This window comes from Manacus vitellinus, unplaced genomic scaffold (assembly GCF_001715985.3).
Source record: "Manacus vitellinus isolate BGI_N305 unplaced genomic scaffold, ASM171598v3 scaffold_0_pilon, whole genome shotgun sequence".
Taxonomy (NCBI): domain Eukaryota; kingdom Metazoa; phylum Chordata; class Aves; order Passeriformes; family Pipridae; genus Manacus; species Manacus vitellinus.
Window position 1 is genome coordinate 2286409 of NW_021938789.1, and position 12613 is coordinate 2299021.

At 38.7% G+C, this 12613-nt stretch overlaps 1 protein-coding gene across 1 annotated transcript in view; it reads left to right on the forward strand.

Annotated features, from left to right (window-relative positions):
* Positions 1-12613, forward strand: part of NSD2 (nuclear receptor binding SET domain protein 2) — a 58009-nt gene that overhangs the window by 2401 nt on the left and 42995 nt on the right. The gene's annotated exons all lie outside the window — the stretch shown is intronic.

Genomic DNA, 12613 nt, shown 5'->3' on the forward strand with positions numbered 1-12613 from the left:
AGCGACAGGGTTATTTGCTCCTGTGCCAAACCCGTGAGCTACCAAACTACTGAATCAGAACAACCACCTGCTTGATATCAGACTTTGCAATACTGCAGCCCTATTCTTTTCAGAGCACTTTGTAGCAGAGGGTCGTGCTTCTGGCTTCTTTTTTCCTATTACAGTGCACTTTAAAGCACAGAGGTCGAAAGGAAAAGCATTTAAAGGTCGCGAGATGTTATTTTATGATCTGGCTCCTTGATTGTAAAAATCCCAAGGCTTTTCTTTCTCTCATGAGGAAGGTTTTCAGCTGCACAGGTTTAAAATAAGGAAAAACATAGTATGAGGGAACATGTGAAGGAGATTTTTCAAATGTTTGTCCACATGAAAACTTGTGATATACATGTGTTTTTTGTGGTGATAACTGTAATATCTTAGTATCAGTGTTCTTTGGTTCCAGACCCCTGCTCTGGCTGTTATTTCATGGCCAGCATCCAAAGCCTTAATGTTAGTGCATCATACTGTGGTTTTATATAGCTGATTGTGGCTGCAAAGTGGAAATTAGGTAAATATTCTTGGAGTAAAAGCTGATGAATTTTGCACTCAGATCCCTGTTTACTGTAGGTTACAGGTTAATGTGGAACCTGTTTGTCTGGTTTTATTTCTGGGCTTTCAATTTCTTTTTTGTCCAACCTCTTACTCTTTTGATTTAGCAGAAATCACCATGCTTCAAATACTGCCTTTTATGTAAGGTAATTATATCTCTGTCTGATGGACACAGCAGATTACTGTGGTGCTGAGGTGAGAGGCATATCATTTAACAAATGTTCCAGTGCTCTCTTTTTGGGTGTTCTTGTTGTTTGGGCATTTTTCGTTAACAGAAATGAAGGCTGTTTAAAACTTTAGCTGCAGGTTAGTTTTCAGTTGGGAATAAAAATGATCTGCCTGGGTCTGATGAGAGTTAGATTTCTGTTGATAACCACCACCTTTTCCAGGCCTCTGAGAAACAACTGTACTGCTCTCGTTTTCCCAAGGTAAAGGAGAGGAAGTGGGACAAGCCGTGGCTGTTTCCTCCCTCCCCTCCTGCCTTTCACCCCTCTTCCCTCCACCCTGGTATCTCTCCACCTGAGGAGTTTACTTTAAAATTCAGGCCTCTTAATAAGACCTGGTTTATCAACTTCAATGCCAGGGCACTACCCCCCTGAATGTTCTGTGTCATAGGTGGTGGGTGTCACATGTTAGGGGTTTGAACTGACGCCAAACCCATGGGCTCCAGTAGCTGCTCACATGCCAGAGCTGCTCGTGGGAGCGGCAGGATGCCTTGGGACTGGGTTTTGTGGTGGCTGCTTTTTGAGTCACTGCTTTCGTCAATTCTTGCAATGTTCAGTGAGGAATGAGGACTTGCCTACATTTTTCTTACTCATTGCCTGTGTTAGAAGTGAAACAATAGTGTTTGGAGGAGAACAGCAGAGATTTGCTTCTTATATTAATATGAAGTAATCCAAGTCCGATTCCTGGAGCAATCCAGAGGGAAACAGAGAGAGAGAGTACATGTATCTGCAGCGCTCATGCTGTGGCTCCCAGCATAGATTTGTGCTCTCTGACCCTGAGAGCAGCTCAGTATGTGATCCTGGCACATTTGAGCTCGTTCTGCAGAAGCTGGGCTGGGCCTGCAAGTGGCAGTTTGCCCTTTTGGCTTGGCTTCCTGGCCTGGCTTCCCAGCACGGGTGCAGTAGCTCAGAAAGCAGCAGCGCTGTGTCGAGAACAAACCTGGAAGTCCACTCACCGCTCTACTTGCTAGCTTAGGGTTTCCAGCTGTGTGATATGTACACGGTCCAGAAGCTATACCTTCCACATAGCTTCCTATCCAGTTTTCCTGTAGTGCTCGCCAGTAGTACACCAGAAACTTGGCAGGTTTTTACTCTTGGTGCGGGATACAGCCTATAATGACTTTGCCGTAGCTGCAGGGGGGGCAGTTGCAAATTGCTGGAGAAATTCCATTAGTCCTTGTCTTGTGTTTATATTGCCATTTCACCATCACAGAGAAAAACTGTTCTGGCCAAATCCATTATGTCAAATACCTACATAATGTTACAGTGCCTTTACCAGGTGAAGACTTATAAACCCACTAAGGGTAGAACAGAAGCAGTGTGAGGATGATCTGCTGCTTTGAATGTGCCTGTGGTAACTAAATACAGGAAGATGGGCACCACTGAAGGTGGGGATGTTGCTCTGGTGCTTGTTTGTATCCGATCAGTAGAGCTGAGCACAAACCAAAGCCCTTTGTCAGATTGGAGAGCCAAGTTCATCTGATGTTTGATTACCCTCTTGTAGCTGTTATAGGCAGATACTGAGGTGACTTGTTTTAATTTCAGAAAAAGTAAAAAGAAAAATTGTAGTAAAATAAATGTGTCTTTTTCAGGGGAAGGACTTACTTGATTGTTTTTCATCATCAGTTATTAGGAATTCTTGGCCAAGTACAATTGCTGAACGTGTCATAAAATGTGCACAGGATCTGTATTTGTAGGGTAAAATGAACTCAGTTACTTTTTTCTTTTTATTGTACCATTCTTGAGATATCAGATCCTGCTTTCAGGCGAGTGATAATACATGCTGTCTGGCTGATGTCACCAGAATCCCAAAGGAGTAGGAGTAATCCTAAAAATATCTTTGGGGTGATCCCTTCAGGAACAAGAGAAATAACTTCTTATCCTTTTTGGAAGAGTTTCTGAACTACTGTTTTGCATTAGCCTTTAGTAAAGGATTAAGTTTAGCTAAGCCTTGAGAACTTGTTAATGCTAAGCAGCTCATGATGTGCTGCAGTAATTGTTACTTTGGAACTTTAAATTGTTTTTTCTTAATGCCTCATTGGAAAAGTATCTTAAAGAACTGCTTGTAGTTTAAGAAACACCAAAAAGCATACAACAGTATACTGGTTTGGGGGGAGATTAGAAGCTGTGAGTATTCTCAGTGTGGCTTCAAAATTAATTGCAGAACGTTTGAGTATTTGTTCAAGGCTTTCCATACCAGACTTCCTGTTCTTGTATGTAAAAGTGGCTGAATTAAGTACAGTTTCTACGTAAAACTGTCGTCTCAATGCGTATTATCTGAATATGTTTTTTTGCCCTCTCTCTTCATAAACCCATTGGTGGGAGAATGCAAATCAAATATGAAATAGTATCTTGAAGTGTCGACAGAAGTACTGTCTAAGAATAGCACTACCAAGTTGGATCAAGGAGCCGTTTAATTCAGCACCTCACCTCGGGGTGAGGATCAGTGGAGGAGGCATAATAGAGAGTGTAGATGTGGCAAATCATGGAGTGATGCTCTTTTTGAATATATTCAGCCTCCAGCAGTTTGTGACTCAGAGGTTTCTGGAGCTGGTACCTTTGTATTTAATGGCTGTAGATGGCTAAATTCGTGGGAGACCTCAGTTTCTTTTTGAGTCAGTGTGAGTTTTTTGCATCCATGACTTTAAATAATAAAACAATAGAGCAGCTCTTTTTCCCTTTCCCTTTGCCACCTACGTGTTTTGCTTGATTCTTTCATAGTAATAGAAATAGAGATCATGGACAAACTTCTCTATTATTGATAATTTTATAGATTTCTTACAAACCTGCTCTATTTTTAATTTCAACTTGATGAACCCTAGTGTGTTGTTTAACATACAGGAACCATTCCAGAATGTTACTTCTTGTTATTGTCCTGTTTCTGAACTCTGATGCCCTTCAGCTTCTATCCTATCTTTTTTTTTTTTTTTCCCCTGAGAATGAGGACTGGAACAGTAGAGGACATTCAAAATACAGATATCTTGTGAATGCATACAGTGGCATGTTAATGGTTTTCTACATTGTTCTCAGTTTCATTCTCTTTCATTAGAAATAATGCACAGTGTTTGATTCCTCACTGCTTCTGAACACTGAGCCAGTTTTCTGTAGAAAAGAGCTGACCAGATGTAACTAACTCAAATTCAAAGATTGCAGAACTGTTGCATTATTTCATACTCATCATTGGTTTGTGCATTCCAGGGCTTTTTCTCTTTTATTTTGGTCTTTTGGGCACTATGGTGGACATGACAGATGAAATAATGTGGTGAGCAGGCCCTCTTTGGAAGAACTAACTTCCCTTTACATGTCAACAGCAGCTGGTGTTGAGAGATTAACAGCAGTTTCTCGGTTTATAAGTTGACCAGGTTTATTCTCAGTCGTGGCACAGGTAGTGTCATGATTTAAATAATTAAAAACCTCAGCATCACCTCTCCAGATGGTGTTGGCCATTATGGGTTTGTGTGGCAAGGAATTTGCTTGTTTTCACTGCTTTTTTTGATCCAAGAGACGTCAAAGCCTTTCTGTCGCTCTATTCTGTGTTCTGCTTAACCAGAATAATGCATGTCTAAGTCTTGTATTTAGCTGAGTTAGACCTACAGTTCAGGGTTATGTTACTGGGATGGATTTACAGGCAGATATTTGGGAAACATTAGTGATCTGTACCAGATGTCATTTCTGGCCCTTATAGCCCCCTCTTGTCAAGAAAGAAAGATGCTTCGTAGTAACCCTTAGGCGAAGTAGCAAAAGCAAAATATTTTGATCTGTCTTGGAACAGTGGTTTCAGCCTCCCTTACAAGTTCCCTTGTTCTGGGCTGAATTTCATGTAGGGCAGATGAACTTTAGGACCTCCAAAAGAGGTTTTTGTTCACAGATACTAATTTTATGCTTGCCTATTACCGTGTTTCATTATCCTTCTATTATAAATAAATAGGTCCAACTGGGCTAACTTACATTTCTGCTTTTTGTGAATACCCAAAGTACCTACAGGACCTGTGTTCCTGTGCATCATAAAATGACAGTAGCTAAAACTCTCTGAGTTGTAAGTAATAAAAAATAAATTCCCTTCTCAGAAGGACACTTTATAAAAATGCTTTATTTTGGAAGCTCACTGCAAGAGGAAAAGCTTGATCTTTCTTATGCCATTGGTAAACAAGCCCTGCACTTGTGTGAGGAAGGGAAGTGAATCTCTGGCCTCGTAGCAGCAATTAGTGCTAGAAAAGCTTGATTTTTTTTTTTTTTCTTTCTTGGTGGTCTTTTTGTTTGTTAAATTAATGTCAACTTCAGTGTATGCTGGGGCTGCCTATAAAGAAGGAAAACAATTTGGGATCTTAGTTCTGGAATTGATAGTACTTTTATCACATGCATCATGATTTTTTACTGCAATGACTGCACTATTTTAATATTCATATGGGGTTGGGGTTTCCCAGGTTTTCTGTACATCTGAAAAATGCTGCTGAAAATAAGGAGTATTTCAGGAATATGCTTCAGCCTTGCCAAATCAAGGTAATGTCTGTCCAGGTTTTTTGTTCCTCCCCCCCGCTTCCCCAGGCTCATTTAACCACTGTTCTTGCATTTCTTCTGTAGAAGAAGAGGCCTTACTAGGTGCATGTAACTGCACAACCTGTATGGAAACCTTTCGTACCTGCCTTGGGTGTGGGAATTAATTTTGAAGGTGTAATCTCAAAGGCAGAGTAGTACTGGGATTATGTCAAATTATTAGTTAACTACCAGAGCCCCTTAATGCCAAATCAACATTTGCTCTGTTTAGGTTTAGCCAGCTGCCTTCAGTGTTCTACTGAAGTGTTCTTGTTGAAAAAAAAGGTAGAGAGAAGTCTCTGCCTTCACCAGGAAACAGTGTTCTGTAAATCTAGTTGCCTGTTGGCAGTGCTATCTGGGCTTGAATCTTTCTGTTCTCTACCAAGAATATTAGGATTCAGAACATCTACCCATGCTGCCCTGGATGTCTGGGACCTGACAGAGGATATCTGTTCAGAAAGTGTCTTGGGAAAACTCTTTCCTACTGGACTCTATAAGGGTGTAGGAGAGTGCTAAGAATAAGGCCCTGATACAGATTCTGATCTTGAAGTATGTGAAACTGTGGTACATGCAGATAACAAAATACATATGGATATGGCATTCTGAAAATCTGTAGATATGCTGAGATGATTTAGCTTTTGTTCTGTTATCCTGTGTGAAGTTCATATGGAAATTGTTCAGAAATAATTGTTTCCCATGCCAAAGGTCCTCGTGGCTCTACAGCTATGCTTTTCCAGGCTTGTATAGCATCTCATATCCACACTGTCTTATATACCCAGATACCACATCAAAAGTTTAAACCTTTGAAGGTGGGTGAAGGTTAGAGATGCTGGATGTAGGCAGGAATCTTTTTCTAATACTCAGTATAAAAGGTGGTTTTATTCGTTCCGATCAGGCCTTATCTAATTTAAATTTCTGAAACATGGAACCTTTCATTAATAAGCCAGTAACAACTTAAGAGGTCATCTAAATGTAAATGCAGAAGTTCAGTAGAGCAGCTAAAAGAAACTACTCTCCATATTTTTAAGAAAGATAGAGGGTTGGGAAGTGTTCCAGATCTCGCATTTTACTGGATCTATCTGTGAATGATTGAATCTGTTTCTCTTCAGCTCTTTACTCTGAAAGAGTTGTATCCTAGTTACTAAAATACCGTGTTGAGTTTATTTCTAAAATACATGCTCATACAGTGTTTGTGTAAAGGAATACTGCTGATTTGAATAGACAGATTTGCTTTTAAATGTAAAAGCATCTTAAAAAACTTTCTGATCTGCTAGAGACTTGCTAATGAGGGAACCAAAGCCAGGAAAAAAAGAACTGAAATGTAACCAGGAGGTTACTGCTTGATTTGAAAGACAAATTTGAACTTCTGTCTTGTTTTAAAACCCTTAATCTACGTTAGGAATCCCTCTCTAAACTTAAATGAATTTTTGTCTTCTGCTTACTTTCCCTCCTGGAGAGGAGGGTCCTGCATAATAATACTCAACCTGCTGTCCACAAACTGCTTTAGATGAGTTTAGTGGAAAGAAATAGAGGAAACAAACCTATTGTCATAAAACTTATATTTGGGTTCAAAGAGCCTCAGCCAGCACAGAAAAGTTTTTCAGAGATCTGTAGAGATATTCTTTCTTGTTTTATAGCTTTACCATCTAAGCACATTGAGGAAAAATAAGTGAGTCCTGGTTGTGTCAGGAAGTTGAAAACTTAGTGTCTTCTGCAAATACAGTTTTTCAGACTGCCAGATTTGACCCCCTTTTAGTGATAGAAGAAAAGGAGTAAGTGGTTAGTAATAGAAGAAAATAAAAGATAACTTGGGGAAATACATCTAATGTAATTGTTCTCGTAATTGAATTTGGAGGGTCTTAATTAAATCTCTGGCTTGGTATAAAACAATTAGAAATCCTAAAATCTAACAAACATATTTAGAATATAGTTTGTTTGCTTTCTTTTGTTCTAGACTTTGCAGGTCCTCTTCCCCCTCAGTAGTCGTTACCTCACTGCATAATATGTCATATGTTTTATGAGGGTGCTACAGATTTATTTGTGCAGACGTGGATGCAATGGTCTTTTGAGGGCTGCAGTCTTTGGATGCTCTACTGAAGTGTCCTTTTCTGTTTTACTGAAGATGGAACATAAAACTTTGCCAGCTCACTGCTTCTTTCTTCGTGTTTCCTCATCCTTCTCCATTTTGTAATAATAATCCATGTTTTCCTTTAATCTTCTTGTGAGGTTCTGGTTTACTCTTTACTCTTCTGCCTAAAACATTCTCTCTGTAGGCAGTGGTTTGCCGAATATGTAGTTGCACAGTATTCTTCCATTACATAATAAACAGAATATAACAAAACAACGTAAAAAACCCTTCATTTCTGTTCTGTTGCATTCAGTTACTTGTCATTTAGTACCCAAATATACACACCACAGATCCCCAAAGGTGGGAACTGTTTGGATAAACACAGGGGCTCTAAGGCCCTTTTTGATTAAACAGTTTTACTATAACATGTGAATTATAATCTTTAAAAAAAAAAAAACATAGGCAAGTAGGGTTGTGAGAATACACTATTTTTAGAGACAGAATCATTTAGAAGGAGCGCTGACCATTTCTTAACAGACTTAAGTTGCCACCCTTCTCATTTGAAAAATAGTGTACATTGAGGGGGTTGCATTGATTTTGGTCAGCTGTGGTTGTAATTTGGGATTTTGAAGTGATTTGACTTAATGAGATTTTTGTCCTCTGTCACAGAGTGAGAAACAGCCATTTCTCTGCCCAGATTGACAGGACATCACTCACTGGGAAAGTAGCTGCATCCCTCCATTCCTTTGACTGAAGACTGAATGTTGATTTGTCTTTTGTCAAGTGAAATTCCTGAATTTTCCACTTCCTTAGTTCACTATGTGTGCTGATAGAGAGGCAAGACAAGACAAAGCAGTTTTACTTTTATTTTCATTGCACAAGTCCGTGATAAAAAATCAGAGTATTAGTGGTTGAGGCACAGGACAAGCAGATAGTGGGAGCAGAAAAACATGTGGGTTTGGTCATCAAGCAGCCTGAGCTTTTCCGTAGTAAATCTTATCTTTTTCCGTAGGAAAGAAACACGTTTGACTGTCTGAGTTGGTGTGTTCTAACTTTGATTCAAAATGCATTTCAATTGCATATATTCTGTTTAGGGACCTTGATTATTTTGGTTTAGTTTCTTTGTAGTGCCAGTAGCTTGGGTTTTTATCCTGGCCTGCAAAGGGACCTCCAACAGTCTGTGTTTGTAGCTGGGCCTTCTGTTATAGTGAAAGTGGAAGTTCTTTGGTACAGAGTGAAACTGAATTGAAAATGAAAACAGAAAGGGAAATACCAGATATCTGCAGCTTAAGCTCTTCAATATGTACTTTCCAGTTATGTCACACAGAGAGCATTTACTGTCTTCCCTTGTATTAATGGTTCTCTGCTTTTTTTTGTCCAGTATTAAATTCTTGTGGTGTATTCTTCACCAGTTCTCAACATTGTTTTTTGTCTAATCTCTTTATGACAATTAAAAGATAAAGGGGTTTTTCTTACGATTTCTGTAATTTTTCAAGTTTGTGTAATGAAATAGTAGCTTTTTGATGCTCAAGGTAATTTGCAATAATTTTGAAAGGTTCCTCTTTCCTCTGTACACACACAAAGTGGATAGTGATTATATTATTATCTTTACCACTGATTAAAAGGGATAATCTGTCTGACACCACCTAGTAAGGCTTCTGGGTGTTTATAAAAAAGGAATTACCTTTGACCCTTGTTTACTAAATGCTCATCACGGTGTTTTTGTAGCAGAGTCTACAAATAAACCCAAAGCTCTCAGTAAAGAAGCTGTCCTTAAATGCATTTTGGTTTTGGTCATTTTAAGATAGTTTTAAACTTTGAAGTGACATATCACTCATGGTGTGTTCTCACCTCACCATATTTGTTAGGCAGATAAAAAGTAAATGGAAGTTGACTGGATTCTTTTGATCAATTGTAGGCAAAGTTAATTAAATACAAGTATTTTCTATGGCCAAACCACTTCTTTGGGCTGATAGAATGCTGACAGCAGTGTTGTAAATTCTTGTCAATCTGCCTGTCACTCATTGGTTATGAAAGTGCTGAGACAAATGACAAACAAATCTGTGAAATGTAAAGGGAAGAGTAAAGGCATGTTAAATTTTCTTTTATTTTTCAGTCCCTCTCAGCCTGTTTCAGCTGCTTGCCCAGATGAGCTTTTAAGTATGCTGGTACTCTTCAAGGCATAATTTGTCACAGAAAACCTCAGTTGCTATAAAGGAATTACATCATTTCACACTCCACGTCCTCCTGGACAAAATAAACTTAAAATCCATCTAGCTGCCTTTAGAGTAAGTGTGTCATTAGGATGCTAATCCAGAAAGTCAGGAATTTCCATGTCTGCCATAGTGAGTAGTGCAGAGCCTGTGGAATGGCCTGTGTATTCAGTGTTAGGACTGGTCTGTATGGGAGTCATCACCTGCTCAACCTGGCCTTGATTTGTATAACTTCTCTGCAGTCTAGTGTTTGAAAGGGAAAAAAACCCCTCAAATTCCTTAAAGTAGAAAATTAACATTATCACAAGCTGTTTCCTTCTTCTGTTTAGCATAACTTGGTTAAAGTCTGGGGCTAAGGTGACTGAGGTGATAGTTATCTCGGGCTATAGAGCTTACCTATACTTAAGGAAGGAGAGGTAGGGGAAATCCTGCAATTAAATGTGAATGTGTTTTAATTCTGGCAAAACTGCAATAAAAGGTAATGAGATGGGGGCATATGCAGAACAGTCCAGACTTACTTAGCAATAACAGCAACCAAAGACTGTTCTGTGCTCCTCTGCAGCACAGAAAGCCTGTTGACATTTATGGGTAGGAGATCTAATTAGAAATGAGACCAATTTCAAGAAATTAAAAGTCATCAAAAGGCACAAAGAACCAAAAACTGAAGGTAGAGTATTTTAAAATAGTTTGATTTTGTGTGATCTGCCCTTGCTTTACAGTTGGGCTCTAAACCAGAAGTCTTCCATCTTAATTTGTTTGCTCAAGTATCATCACAGAAAGAATTGATCAGCTCTTGCAGGACAAGATATTCCCTGTCTTCTGGTGCATTCACACAGCCCATCAGGACTGTGCAGAATTCTACTGCTGCCTCTCCATCTTTCACAGATGCAGTCGGGTGCCCTGTGCTGTCTGACTACATATTGTTAGGAATCCGAACTTCCCTGAACACCAATTTCTGTTTTCTTCTGGAGGAAAAAGAAACTGCAAGCCACATTTTTTTTCTATATCACTGTGTAACTTTACAGTGATCTTCTGTTCCTTAAAAATACAGAGAGTACAAGTGTCTCATAAAGAAGTTCCAGCTCTTGTCCTGTAAGAACATCGATGCCATCAGAGGACTGGATGGCAAATTTGTTTAGAAATGCTTTCTTCCTCCCCTCCCATCAATAGTTAAAAAAACCCAATCTGGATATCGAAGTAAAATCTGTACATACGACTGCCTTCCAGTATCTAGGATTTCCTGATGTTTTTAAAGAATTTAAATATTCAAATATTTAATGCTGTGCTCGTGGTTTGCCAAAATGTTTGAGAGGAAGTATTGAAGAGACTTTTGGTGTCCTACAGCTGCTTATCTCTCAAGTATATACCAGGAATTTCATCTCACTGTTTACTGATGAGATACCTATTAAATACATCAGAGCAATTCCCAGAATGATGCACGAAAGTAAGATGGAAGTGAGCAAGTTAGTGGTGATATTTTCTATAGGTTTTTAAGTAACTTCATATGAGAGCTCTTAAAATATCATTCATCTAGAATTCTGTGCTGTGTTTTGCCATTCTTTCAAAGTACCCACATTTTATCAGCAAAAGAAAACATAAATACAGCAAGCATTGCAGAGATAAACCTTGCAGGTGTTGTGAGAGCCTGTCATTTTCAAATTTTTTATCATGTTTCAGTATAGTAAAAGAATTCTGAGCATTATTTAAATTTTGTGAAGTGCTTGTAGATACATTAGAATGCGATAATGGCCTCTGTACTGTCACCCCTTTTAGATTATGCTGCAATAAGAAGCACTGCTAGAGCCTTTTCATTATTCCAGCCAGCTCCCTCTCAGACTGGAGTCATAAATCTTTGTGGCTTAGTTGCACTTTCTGGGGAATACAGGGAATCATAAATTAAAAATGAGATTTAGAATCCTCAGTAACTTTTACATTTCCAAAAAGTTAACTTGTTGAAAAAAAAAAAGAATCATCCCACCTCTTTAGCTGAAGTGCTGGAGTGGGTTTGTGTGTATTAGGTTTAATGTTTTTCCGGATTTGCTCTTGGCATGTTGTGTGTTCCTTAGTTTTTAGCTTCTAAGCGTAACTTTTCACATCATGTTTTAACTGCTAGAAGGAGCATTTGATTTTTCACATCTACTTGGAATCTTCTAGGTCTCTTGAGAGTGCTGGACTTGAGGCTACCTTGCAGGAGGGGTTTCCTAACAGTCTTATAGAATCCTTAGAGAACCAAAACTCTCGAGACATGGGAACGTAGCTCTAGCTGGAGTCACATGAACCAAGTCTGAATTCATCAGAAAAGCTGAATCACTGGATGAGTAACTGTCCTTAGCCATCAAATGGCAGAGCATCATGTATGTTTTCCAGGCAGAGCTTTAAAAGCTTTGAGGAAAGGATTTCTGAGTATGTCAGGCTTTAGGATTTATGATTGGATGTACCTCTATGTTTCAGTTGCAAATAAATCTCTATGCAGTTGCAGTGTATCAAAGATTTTAGTGTTTGTGAATGGCAAATAATGCGTAATTATAAAAGTCTACTCTGATTCAGCGTAATGCTCCAGGTTCTTGTTTCTGTATTCTAGATTTCTGGTTTCTTAAGTGTGTTTTCTCTTTCTTTTTGCTACTTTTAATTAATTAAACCAGAATTTTGCTCCAGCTCTTAACATTTAAGTCCAGTGAAAACGTGAAACTCCTGGTTTGACTTCTGGATGTTGAGCCAGTACTGCAGAAAATAAATGGTGTAACATTTTGCATGTAACTTTAGTACTGGTAAATTAAAAAGAAGATTCAAAATACATGATTTTATAAAATACACGATATCTATAATGAGACACTTTATGTGCTTTCTTACAGCCAGAGTTAGTGCTTACCTCGATAAAGACATACATTATTTATATCAAACAGAACAGATGAAGCAAAAAAGGACAAAATGTAACTAATTCCTGGAATAGTTTTAGTTGGTGAATAGATGTCTGTGTTGCTGAACTTTGT